This window comes from Heptranchias perlo, unplaced genomic scaffold, assembly GCF_035084215.1.
Source record: "Heptranchias perlo isolate sHepPer1 unplaced genomic scaffold, sHepPer1.hap1 HAP1_SCAFFOLD_381, whole genome shotgun sequence".
NCBI classification, from domain to species: Eukaryota; Metazoa; Chordata; class Chondrichthyes; order Hexanchiformes; family Hexanchidae; genus Heptranchias; species Heptranchias perlo.
In genome coordinates, this window is record NW_027139393.1 from 56,756 (window position 1) to 66,525 (window position 9,770).

General features: G+C 54.4%; 1 protein-coding gene and 1 pseudogene across 1 annotated transcript in view; both read left to right on the forward strand.

Annotated features, from left to right (window-relative positions):
* LOC137311683 (ubiquitin-conjugating enzyme E2 L3-like) lies at positions 1 to 4,698 on the forward strand (annotated as a pseudogene).
* Positions 4,699 to 4,818: 120 nt separating this feature from the next.
* Positions 4,819 to 9,770, forward strand: part of LOC137311684 (plasma protease C1 inhibitor-like) — a 31,874-nt gene continuing 26,922 nt past the window's right edge. The window contains exon 1 of the mRNA XM_067978750.1: positions 4,819 to 4,835. The gene's annotated coding sequence lies outside the window, so the exon portion shown is untranslated. The remainder of the gene's footprint in view (positions 4,836 to 9,770) is intronic.

Genomic DNA, 9,770 nt, shown 5'->3' on the forward strand with positions numbered 1-9,770 from the left:
CTCAGGTTGATTTTGATGGAAGCGAACTGTTCAATATCTGACCTCATTGCCTCGTTCTTACCCCAACAGCAACAGCCCCCGTATGACAAAGGGGCCTTCAGAATCCATATCAACTACCCCTCAGAATACCCCTTCAAACCACCCAAGCTCACCTTCAAGACACAAATCTACCATCCCAACATCGATGAGAAAGGGCAGGTTTGCCTCCCAATTATCAGCGCTGATAACTGGAAACCGCAACCAAAACTATTCAAGGTAAGTAGTCTCAGGACCACCGGGGAAAGATCGGACAAGGAGGGTCTCCATCAGGGACCCTTCTAATAGGGGGTCGCTCCATCAGGGACCCTTCTAATAGGGGGTCTGTCCATTAGAGGACCCTTCTAACAGGGGGTCTCTCCATCAGAGACCCTTCTAACAGGGGGTATCTCCATCAGAGACCCTTCTAACAGGGGGTCTGTCCATTAGAGACTCTTCTAATAGGGAGTCTCTCCATCAGGGACCCCTTCTAATAGGGGGTATCTCCATCAGGGACCCTTCTAATAGGGGGTATCTCCATCAGGGACCCTTCTAATAGGGGGTCTGTCCATCAGAGACCCTTCTAACAGGGGGTCTCTCCATCAGGGACCCTTCTAACAGGGGGTCGCTCCATCAGAGACCCTTCTAACAGGGGGTCTCTCCATCAGGGACCCTTCTAACAGGGGGTCTGTCCATCAGAGACCCTTCTAATAGAGGGTATCTCCATCAGGGACCCTTCTAATAGGGGGTCTGTCCATTAGAGACCCTTCTAACAGGGGGGTCTCTCCATCAGAGACCCTTCTAATAGGGGTTCTCTCCATCAGAGACAATTCTAACAGGGGGTATCTCCATCAGAGACCCTTCTAATAGGTCTCCATCAGAGACCCTTCTAACAGGGGGTCTGTCCATCAGAGACCCTTCTAACAGGGGGTATCTCCATCAGAGATCCTTCTAATAGGGGTCTCTCCATCAGAGACCCTTCTAATAGGGGGTCTCTCCATCAGAGACCCTTCTAACAGGGGGTATCTCCATCAGAGACCCTTCTAACAGGGGGTCTCTCCATCAGAGACCCTTCTAACAGGGGGTCTCTCCATCAGAGACCCTTCTAACAGGGGGTCTCTCCATCAGAGACCCTTCTAATAGGGAGTCTCTCCATCAGGGACCCTTCTAACAGGGGGTCTCTCCATCAGAGACCCTTCTAGTAGGGAGTCTCTCCATCAGGGACCCTTCTAACAGGGGGTCTGTCCATCAGAGACCCTTCTAACAGGGGGTCTCTCCATTAGAGACCCTTCTAACAGGGGGTCTGTCCATTAGAGACCCTTCTAACAGGGGGTCTCTCCATCAGGGACCCTTCTAATAGGGGGTCTCTCCATCAGGGACCCTTCTAATAGGGGGTCTCTCCATCAGAGACCCTTCTAACAGGGAGTCTGTCCATCAGAGACCCTTCTAACAGGGGGTCTCTCCATCAGAGACCCTTCTAACAGGGGGTCTCTCCATCAGAGACCCTTCTGAACAGGGGGTCTCTCCATCAGAGACCCTTCTAACAGGGGGTCTCTCCATCAGAGACCCTTCTAACAGGGGGTCTCTCCATCAGGGACCCTTCTAACAGGGATCTCTCCATCAGAGACCCTTCTAACAGGGGGTCTCTCCATCAAGATCCTTCTAATAGGGGGTATCTCCATCAGAGACCCTTCTAACAGGGGGTCTCTCCATCAGAGACCCTTCTAACAGGGGGTCTCTCCATTAGAGACCCTTCTAACAGGGGCTCTGTCCATTAGAGTCTCTTCTAACAGGGGGTCTCTCCATCAGGGACCCTTCTAACAAGGGGTCTCTCCATTAGAGACCCTTCTAACAGGGGGTCTGTCCATTAGAGACTCTTCTAACAGGGGGTCTCTCCATCAGGGACGCTTCTAATAGGGGGTCTCTCCATCAGGGACCCTTCTAATAGGGGTCTCTCCATCAGAGACCCTTCTAACAGGGAGTCTGTCCATCAGAGACCCTTCTAACAGGGGGTCTCTCCATCAGAGACCCTTCTAACAGGGGGTCTCTCCATCAGAGACCCTTCTAACAGGGGGTCTGTCCATCAGAGACCCTTCTAACAGGGGACTGTCCATCTTTATACCCAGTGTCAGCATCGAGCGCTCCCAGGGGCAGGTACAGCATGAGAGAGACAATCGGGGGCGCGACAAAGAGAGAGAGCGAGCGAGGGACAGAAGGAGGGAGAGACAGAAAGTGAGAGAGAGAGAGACAATGAGCGAAAGGGAATTAAGGATGGCGAGACACGGGGACAGGTCGCGCACGAGGCGGAGAGGCAGAGAGAGATCGAGGCGGAGGGAGAAAGAGAGAGGGAGAAACAGACACCGAGGGAAGGGAGATGTCCGTGGACTGCGGAGGGGGTGGGTGAGGGAGGGGGGTCCGAAATTCCCTCATCCCCTCGGGATATTTTCACCAGACTGCGTCTGGACCGATCCCAGATCCCTGCAGCATCTCGACGACCGCCCTGCCCCAACTCCACCTCTCCCCAAACCGGGCGGGCTCGTCTCAAATTGCCTGCTGACCCTCAGGCACCGAGGGGGGCAAAATAACTCCCACCCGCCCCGCCCCCGGTTTTGGGGCAGGAACGCCAGCTGGCGCGCGCGAGGACCTGGTCGGGTGAGGTTGGGGCAGGATACAAAATTCGCCCGGCTGCTTTGGGTTTTCTGTCGTTTCGTTTGCCGTGCCCGGTTAATTTTTTGTCCGTTCTCTACCCCCCGCCCCCCGACCGCCCGCCCGCCCATCCACCCCTTCTTCCCTCCCCCTCCCCTCCCCTCCCCCCCCCCCCGCTTTTTTCCCCGTGGCAGTCATCGAGTCGCTGGTGAACTTGATTAACGACCCCGAGCCCGAGCACCCTCTGCGAACCGAGCTGGCGGAGGAGTACAGCAAAGACCGCAAGAAGTTCTTCAGGAATGCCGAGGAGCACACCAGGAAAATATAGCGAGAAGCGGCCAGTGGACTGAAAGGCAAACGCTTCACGGAGCAGAGGGGGTGGCCGGACCCTCTGACCCTTGACCGCTGACTGCTCGAACCCTGACCCCCCTGTGCCACTCTGACACGCGGTTCATTATTAATCGCTCGCTCGCTCTCTCTTTCGCTCTCGCTGTCTCGCTCTCTCTCTCGCTCCCCCTCTCGCTCCCTCTCTCTCTCTCTGTCTCGCTCTCTCTCCATCTCTCTTGCTCTCTCTCCTAACCACCTCTCTCGCTCCCTCGCTCTCTATCTATCTCTCTCTCTCTCTATCTATCTCTCTCGCTCTCTCTCAATCTATCTCTCTCTATCTCTCTATCAATCTATCTCTCTCCCTCTCTCTCTATCTATCTCTCTCCCTCTCTCTATCTCTCTCGCTCTCTCTCTATCTCTCTCGCTCTCTCTCAATCTATCTCTCTCGCTCTCTCTCAATCTATCTCTCTCTATCTCTCTATCAATCTATCTCTCTCCCTCTCTCTCTATCTATCTCTCTCTCTCTCTCTATCTCTCTCGCTCTCTCTCAATCTATCTCTCTCTCTATATCCACCTCTCTCTCTCGCTCTCCCTCTCTCGCTCTCTATCTATCTCTCTCGCTCTCTCTCTCGTTCTCTCTCTATCTATCTCTCTCGCTCTCTCTATCTATCCCTCTCTCTCGCTCTCCAATTATCTCCCTCGCTCTCTCTCTATCCATCTCTCTCTCTCTCGCTCTCTCTCTATCTATCTCGCTCTCTCTCACTCTTGCTCTCTATCTATCTCTCTCGCTCTCTCTCTATCTATCTCTCTGGCTCTCTCTCTATCCACTTCTCTCTCTCGCTCTCTATCTATCTCTCTCGCTCTCTCTATCTATCTCTCATTCTCGCTCTCCCTCTATCTCTCTCTGTCTCTATCGCACTCTCTCGCTCTTTCTCTCTCTCGCGCTGTCTCTTCAGTGGGGGAGGGGTCTCTCGGTCACTGGGAGGGAAGGAGGGAGGGGGAAGGAGAGGGGGAGGGACGGAGAGAGCGGAGGGAAGGAGAGAGGGGGGAGGGAGGGAAGGAGAGAGCGGGGTGGGAAGGAAGGAGAGAGCAGAGGAAAGGAGAGAGGGGGGAGGGAAGGAGAGCGCGGGGACGGAGGGAGGGAAGGAGTGAGCAGGGAGGGAAGGAGAGAATGGAGGGAAGGAGAGAGTGGAGGGAAGGAGAGAGTGGAGGGAAGGAGAGAGTGGAGGGAAGGAGAGAGGGAGGGAGGGAAGGAAGGAGTGAGCAGGGAGGGAAGGAGAGAGTGAGAGGGAGGGAAGGAGAGAGCAGGGAGGGAGGGAGGGGAGGAGAGAGCAGGGAGGGAGGGAGGGGAGGAGAGAGCAGGGAGGGAGGAAGGAGAGAGCGAGGAGAGAGTGGAAGGAGAGAGCGGGGAGGGAGGGAAGGGAAGGAGAGAGCGAGGAGAGAGTGGGAAGGAGAGAGCGGGGAGGGAGGAGAGAAGGAGAGAGCGGGGAGGGAGGGAGAGAAGGAGAGAGCGGGGAGGGAGGGAGAGAAGGAGAGAGCGGGAAGGGAGGGAGAGAGAGAAGGAGAGAGTGGGAAGGGAGGGGTGAACGCTTTAGTGTTTCTCATTTATTCTGCGATAGAATTGCTGTTTTCTAACGAATACAAAAAAAGAGAATTAAGGACATCTGCAACGGGCCGACCTTGCTGATTAAAGTACAATTGATAACTTTATCCGTGCCTCCTTGATTGTGTCTCTCTCTCCTCTCCCAAATCAGGCTCAACCCCAACCTCCAGGCCCGGGGTGGCGTTGCCATGCCGATCTGGCTAGGCCTCGGGCCTACTCGGGGCCCGCCCGAATCCGGGCCTGTGTAAGTAGCGCGGAAGGGGGGTGGGGGGGGGCCATTCGGCCCATCGTGTCCCCCCCCGCCCCACCCCCGGCTCGAAGAACGACCCGGTGCCCATTCTCATCCCGGGTCCGTAGCCCCACAGCTTACAGCACTTTAGGTGCAGGTCCAGGTACTTTTCAAAAGAGTTGAGGGTCCCTGCCTCTACCACCGATTCGGGCAGCGAGTTCCACACACCCACCACCCTCTGGGTGAATAAAGTTTTTCCTCATGTCCCCTCTCATCCTTCCGCCAATCAGCTTAAATCTGTGTCCTCTAGTTCTTTTTTTTAATTCCTTCATGGGATGTGGGCGTCGCTGGGCGAGGCCGGCATTTATTGCCCATCCCTCACTGCCCCTTGAGAAGGTGGTGGTGAGCCGCCTTCTTGAACCGCTGCAGTCCGTGTGGTGAAGGTTCTCCCACAGTGCCGTTGGGAAGGGAGTTCCAGGATTTTGACCCAGCGACGATGAGGGAACGGCCGATATATTTCCAAGTCGCGATGGTGTGTGACTCGGAGGGGAACGTGCAGGTGGTGTTGTCCCCATGTGCCTGCTGCCCTTGTCCTTCTAGGTGGTAGAGGTCGCGGGTTTGGGAGGCGCTGTCGAAGAAGCCTTGGCGAGTTGCTGCAGTGCATCCTGTGGATGGTCCACACTGCAGCCATAGTGCGCGGTGGTGAAGGGAGTGAATGTTTAGGGTGGTGGATGGGGTGCCAATCAAGCGGGCTGCTTTGTCCTGGATGGTGTTGAGCTTCTTGAGTGTTGTTGGAGCTGCACTCATCCAGGCAAGTGGAGAGTATTCCATCACACTCCTGACTTGTGCCTTGTAGATGGTGGAAAGGCTTTGGGGAGTCAGGAGGTGAGTCACTCGCCGCAGAATACCCAGCCTCTGACCTGCTCTCGTATTTATGTGGCTTTGGAGTTCCATCATTACATCCCTGCTTTTGTATTCGATACCTCGGCTAACAACGGAGAGCGTTCCGTATGCCTTCTTCACAACCTTATCTACCTGCCCTGCCACCTTCAGGGACCTGTGCACATGGAGAACTCCCCCCTGCTCTTCTTCCGATGGGACGAGGGGACCGAATGTCACATTTCCAAGTTTGCAGACGACACAAAGCTGGGGTGGAATGTGAGCCGTGAGGAGGATGCAAAGAGGCTCCAGTGTGATTTAGACAAGTTGGGTGAGTGGGCAAGAACATGGCAGATGCAGTACAACGTGGGTAAATGTGAGGTTATCCACTTTGGTTGTAAAACCAGAAAGGCAGATTCTTATCTGAATGGTGATAGATTGGGAAAAGGGGAGGTGCAACGAGACCTGGGTAGAAAGGCAGATTCTTATCTGAATGGTGATAGATTGGGAAAAGGGGAGGTGCAACGAGACCTGGGTGTCCTTGTACACCAGTCGCTGAAAGCGAGCATTCAGGTGCAGCAAGCAGTTAGGAAGGCGAATGATATGTTGGCCTTCATTGCAAGAGGATTTGAGTACAGGAGCAGGGATGTCTTACTGCAGTTGTACGGGGCCTTGGTGAGACCACATCTGGAGTTTTGTGTGTAGTTTTGGTCTCCTTATCTGAGGAAGGATGTCCTTGCCATGGAGGGAGTGCAACGAAGGTTCACCAGACTGATCCCTGGGATGGCAGGACTGACGTATGAGGAGAGATTGGGTCGACTCGGCCTATATTCACTCGAGTTTCGAAGAATGAGAGGTGATCTCATGGAAACATATAAAATTCCAACAGGACTAGACAGACGAGATGCAGGGAGGATGTTCCCGATGGCTGGGGAGTCCAGAACCAGGGGTCACAGTCTCAGGATACGGGGAATGCCATTTCGAACCGAGATGAGGAGAAATTTCTTCACTCAGAGGGTGGTGAACCTGTGGAATTCTCTACCACAAGAGCTGGATAGATTTCTAGACACAAAAGACATCAAGGGGAATTGGGAGAGAGCAGGAATATGGTGTTGAGATGGAGGATCAGCCATGATCATATTGAATGGCGGAGCAGGCTCGAAGGGCCGAATGGCCTACACTCCTGCTCCTATTTTCTATGTTTCTATGCGACCGTGGGATCTCTCACCCCAACCTAAGAGGTTTAACATCACATCTGAAAGACGGCCCCTCCGACAGTGCGGCGCTCCCTCAGTACCGACCCTCCGACAGTGCGGCGCTCCCTCAGTACCGACCCTCCGACAGTGCGGCGCTCCCTCAGTACCGACCCTCCGACAGTGCGGCGCTCCCTCGGTACCGACCCTCCGACAGTGCGGCGCTCCCTCAGTACCGACCCTCCGACAGTACGGCTCTCCCTCAGTACTGACCCTCCGACAGTGCGACGCTCCCTCAGTACTGACCCTCCGACAGTGCGGCGCTCCCTCAGTACTGACCCTCCGACAGTGGGACCCTCCCTCAGTACTGACCCTCCGACAGTGCGGCGCTCCCTCAGTACTGACCCTCCGACAGTGGGACCCTCCCTCAGTACCGACCCTCCCACAGTGCGGCGCTCCCTCAGTACCGACCCTCCGACAGTGGGACCCTCCCTCAGTACTGACCCTCCGACAGTGCGGCGCTCCCTCAGTACTGACCCTCCGACAGTGCGGCGCTCCCTCAGTACTGACCCTCCGACAGTGCGGCCCTCCCTCAGTACTGACCCTCCAACAGTGCGACGCTCCCTCAGTACTGACCTCCGACAGTGCGGCCCTCCCTCAGTACTGACCCTCCGACAGTGCGACGCTCCCTCAGTACTGACCCTCCGACAGTGGGACCCTCCCTCAGTACTGACCCTCCGACAGTGCGACGCTCCCTCAGTACTGACCCTCCGACAGTGGGACCCTCCCTCAGTACTGACCCTCCGACAGTGCGGCGCTCCCTCAGTACTGACCCTCCGACAGTGGGACCCTCCCTCCGTACTGACCCTCCGACAGTGCGGCGCTCCCTCAGTAATGACCCTCCGACAGTGGGACCCTCCCTCAGTACTGACCCTCCGACAGTGCGGGGCTCCCTCAGTACCGACCCTCCGACAGTGCGGCGCTCCCTCAGTACCGACCCTCCGACAGTGCGGCGCTCCCTCAGTACCGACCCTCCGACAGTGCAGAGCTCCCTCAGTACCGACCCTCCGACAGTGCGGCGCTCCCTCAGTACTGACCCTCCGACAGTGCGGCGCTCCCTCAGTACCGACCCTCCGACAGTGCGGCGCTCCCTCAGTACCGACCCTCCGACAGTGCGGCGCTCCCTCAGTACTGACCCTCCGACAGTGCGGCGCTCCCTCAGTATTGACCCTCCGACAGTGCGGCGCTCCCTCAGTATTGACCCTCCGACAGTGCGGCGCTCCCTCAGTACTGACCCTCCGACAGTGGGGCGCTCCCTCAGTACCGACCATGTGAGTGTGAGTCTGAGTGTGTGTATGTGTGTATGAGAGTGTCAGTCTATGTATGTGAGTATGTGTATATGAGTGTGTGTGAGTGTGTGTGTACATGTGCCTGTGAGAGTGTGTATGTGTGTGAGTAAATATCTGTGTGTATGTGTGTGTGTGTTTGTATATGAGTGTGTGTGAGAGTGTGTACGTGTGTATATGAGTGTGTATGTGAGTGTGTCTGTGTGTATATAAGGGTGTTTGTGTGTGCGAGAGTGAGTACGTGTATATATGAGTGTGTGTGTGTGTGTGTCTGTGTGTATATAAGGGTGTTTGTGTGTGCGAGAGTGTGTACGTGTATATATGAGTGTGTGTGTGTGCGTGTCTGTGTGTATATAAGGGTGTTTGTGTGTGCGAGAGTGTGTACGTGTATATATGAGTGTGTGTGTGTGTGAGAGTGTGTACGTGTGTATATGTGTGTGTGTGTGTGAGAGTGTGTACGTGTGTATATGAGTGTGTGTGTGTGTGAGAGTGTGTACGTGTATATATGAGTGTGTGTGTGTGTGTCTGTGTGTATATAAGGGTGTTTGTGTGTGTGAGAGTGTGTACGTGTGTATATGAGTGTGTGTGTGTGTGTGAGAGTGTGTACGTGTGTATATGAGTGTGTGTGTGTGAGAGTGTGTACGTGTATATATGAGTGTGTGTGTGTGTGTGTCTGTGTGTATATAAGGGTGTGTGTGTGTGTGAGAGTGTGTACGTGTGTATATGAGTGTGTGTGTGTGTGAGAGTGTGTACGTGTATATATGAGTGTGTATGTGTGTGAGAGTGTGTACATGTGTATATGAGTGTGTATGTGTGAGTGTGTGCGAGTGTATGAGTGTATACGAGTGTGTGTTTACGTGAGCGTGTGTGAGTGTGTCTTTGTGAGTGTGCATGAGTGTGTGTGTGTATGAGTGTGAGCGTGCCTGTGTGTATATGTGTTTGTGAGTGTTTGAGTGTGTGTACGAGTGTGCCTGTGTGTATATGTGTGTGTGAGTGTACGAGTGTGCCTGTGTGTATATGTGTGTGTGAGTGTACGAGTGTGTCTGTGTGTATATGTGTGTGTGAGTGTACGAGTGTGTCTGTGTGAGTGTGCCTGTGTGTATATGTGTGTGTGAGTGTACGAGTGTGTCTGTCCGAGTGTGTCTGTGTGTATATGTGTGTACGAGTGTGCCTGTGTATATATGAGTGTGTGAGTGTACGAGTGTGCCTGTGTGTATATGTGTGTGTGAGTGTTTGAGTGTGTGTCCGAGTGTGTCTGTGTGTATATGAGTGTGTGAGTGTTTGAGTGTGTGTCCGAGTGTGCCTGTGTGAGTGTGCCTGTGTGTATATGTGTGTGTGAGTGTACGAGTGTGTCTGTGTGAGTGTGTATGTGTGTATATGTGTGTGTGAGTGTTTGAGTGTGTGTCCGAGTGTGCCTGTGTGTATATGAGTGTGTGTCCGAGTGTGCCTGTGTGTATATGAGTGTGTGTCCGAGTGTGTCTGTGTGTATATGAGTGTGTGAGTGTGTGAGTGTGTGTCCGAGTGTGTCTGTG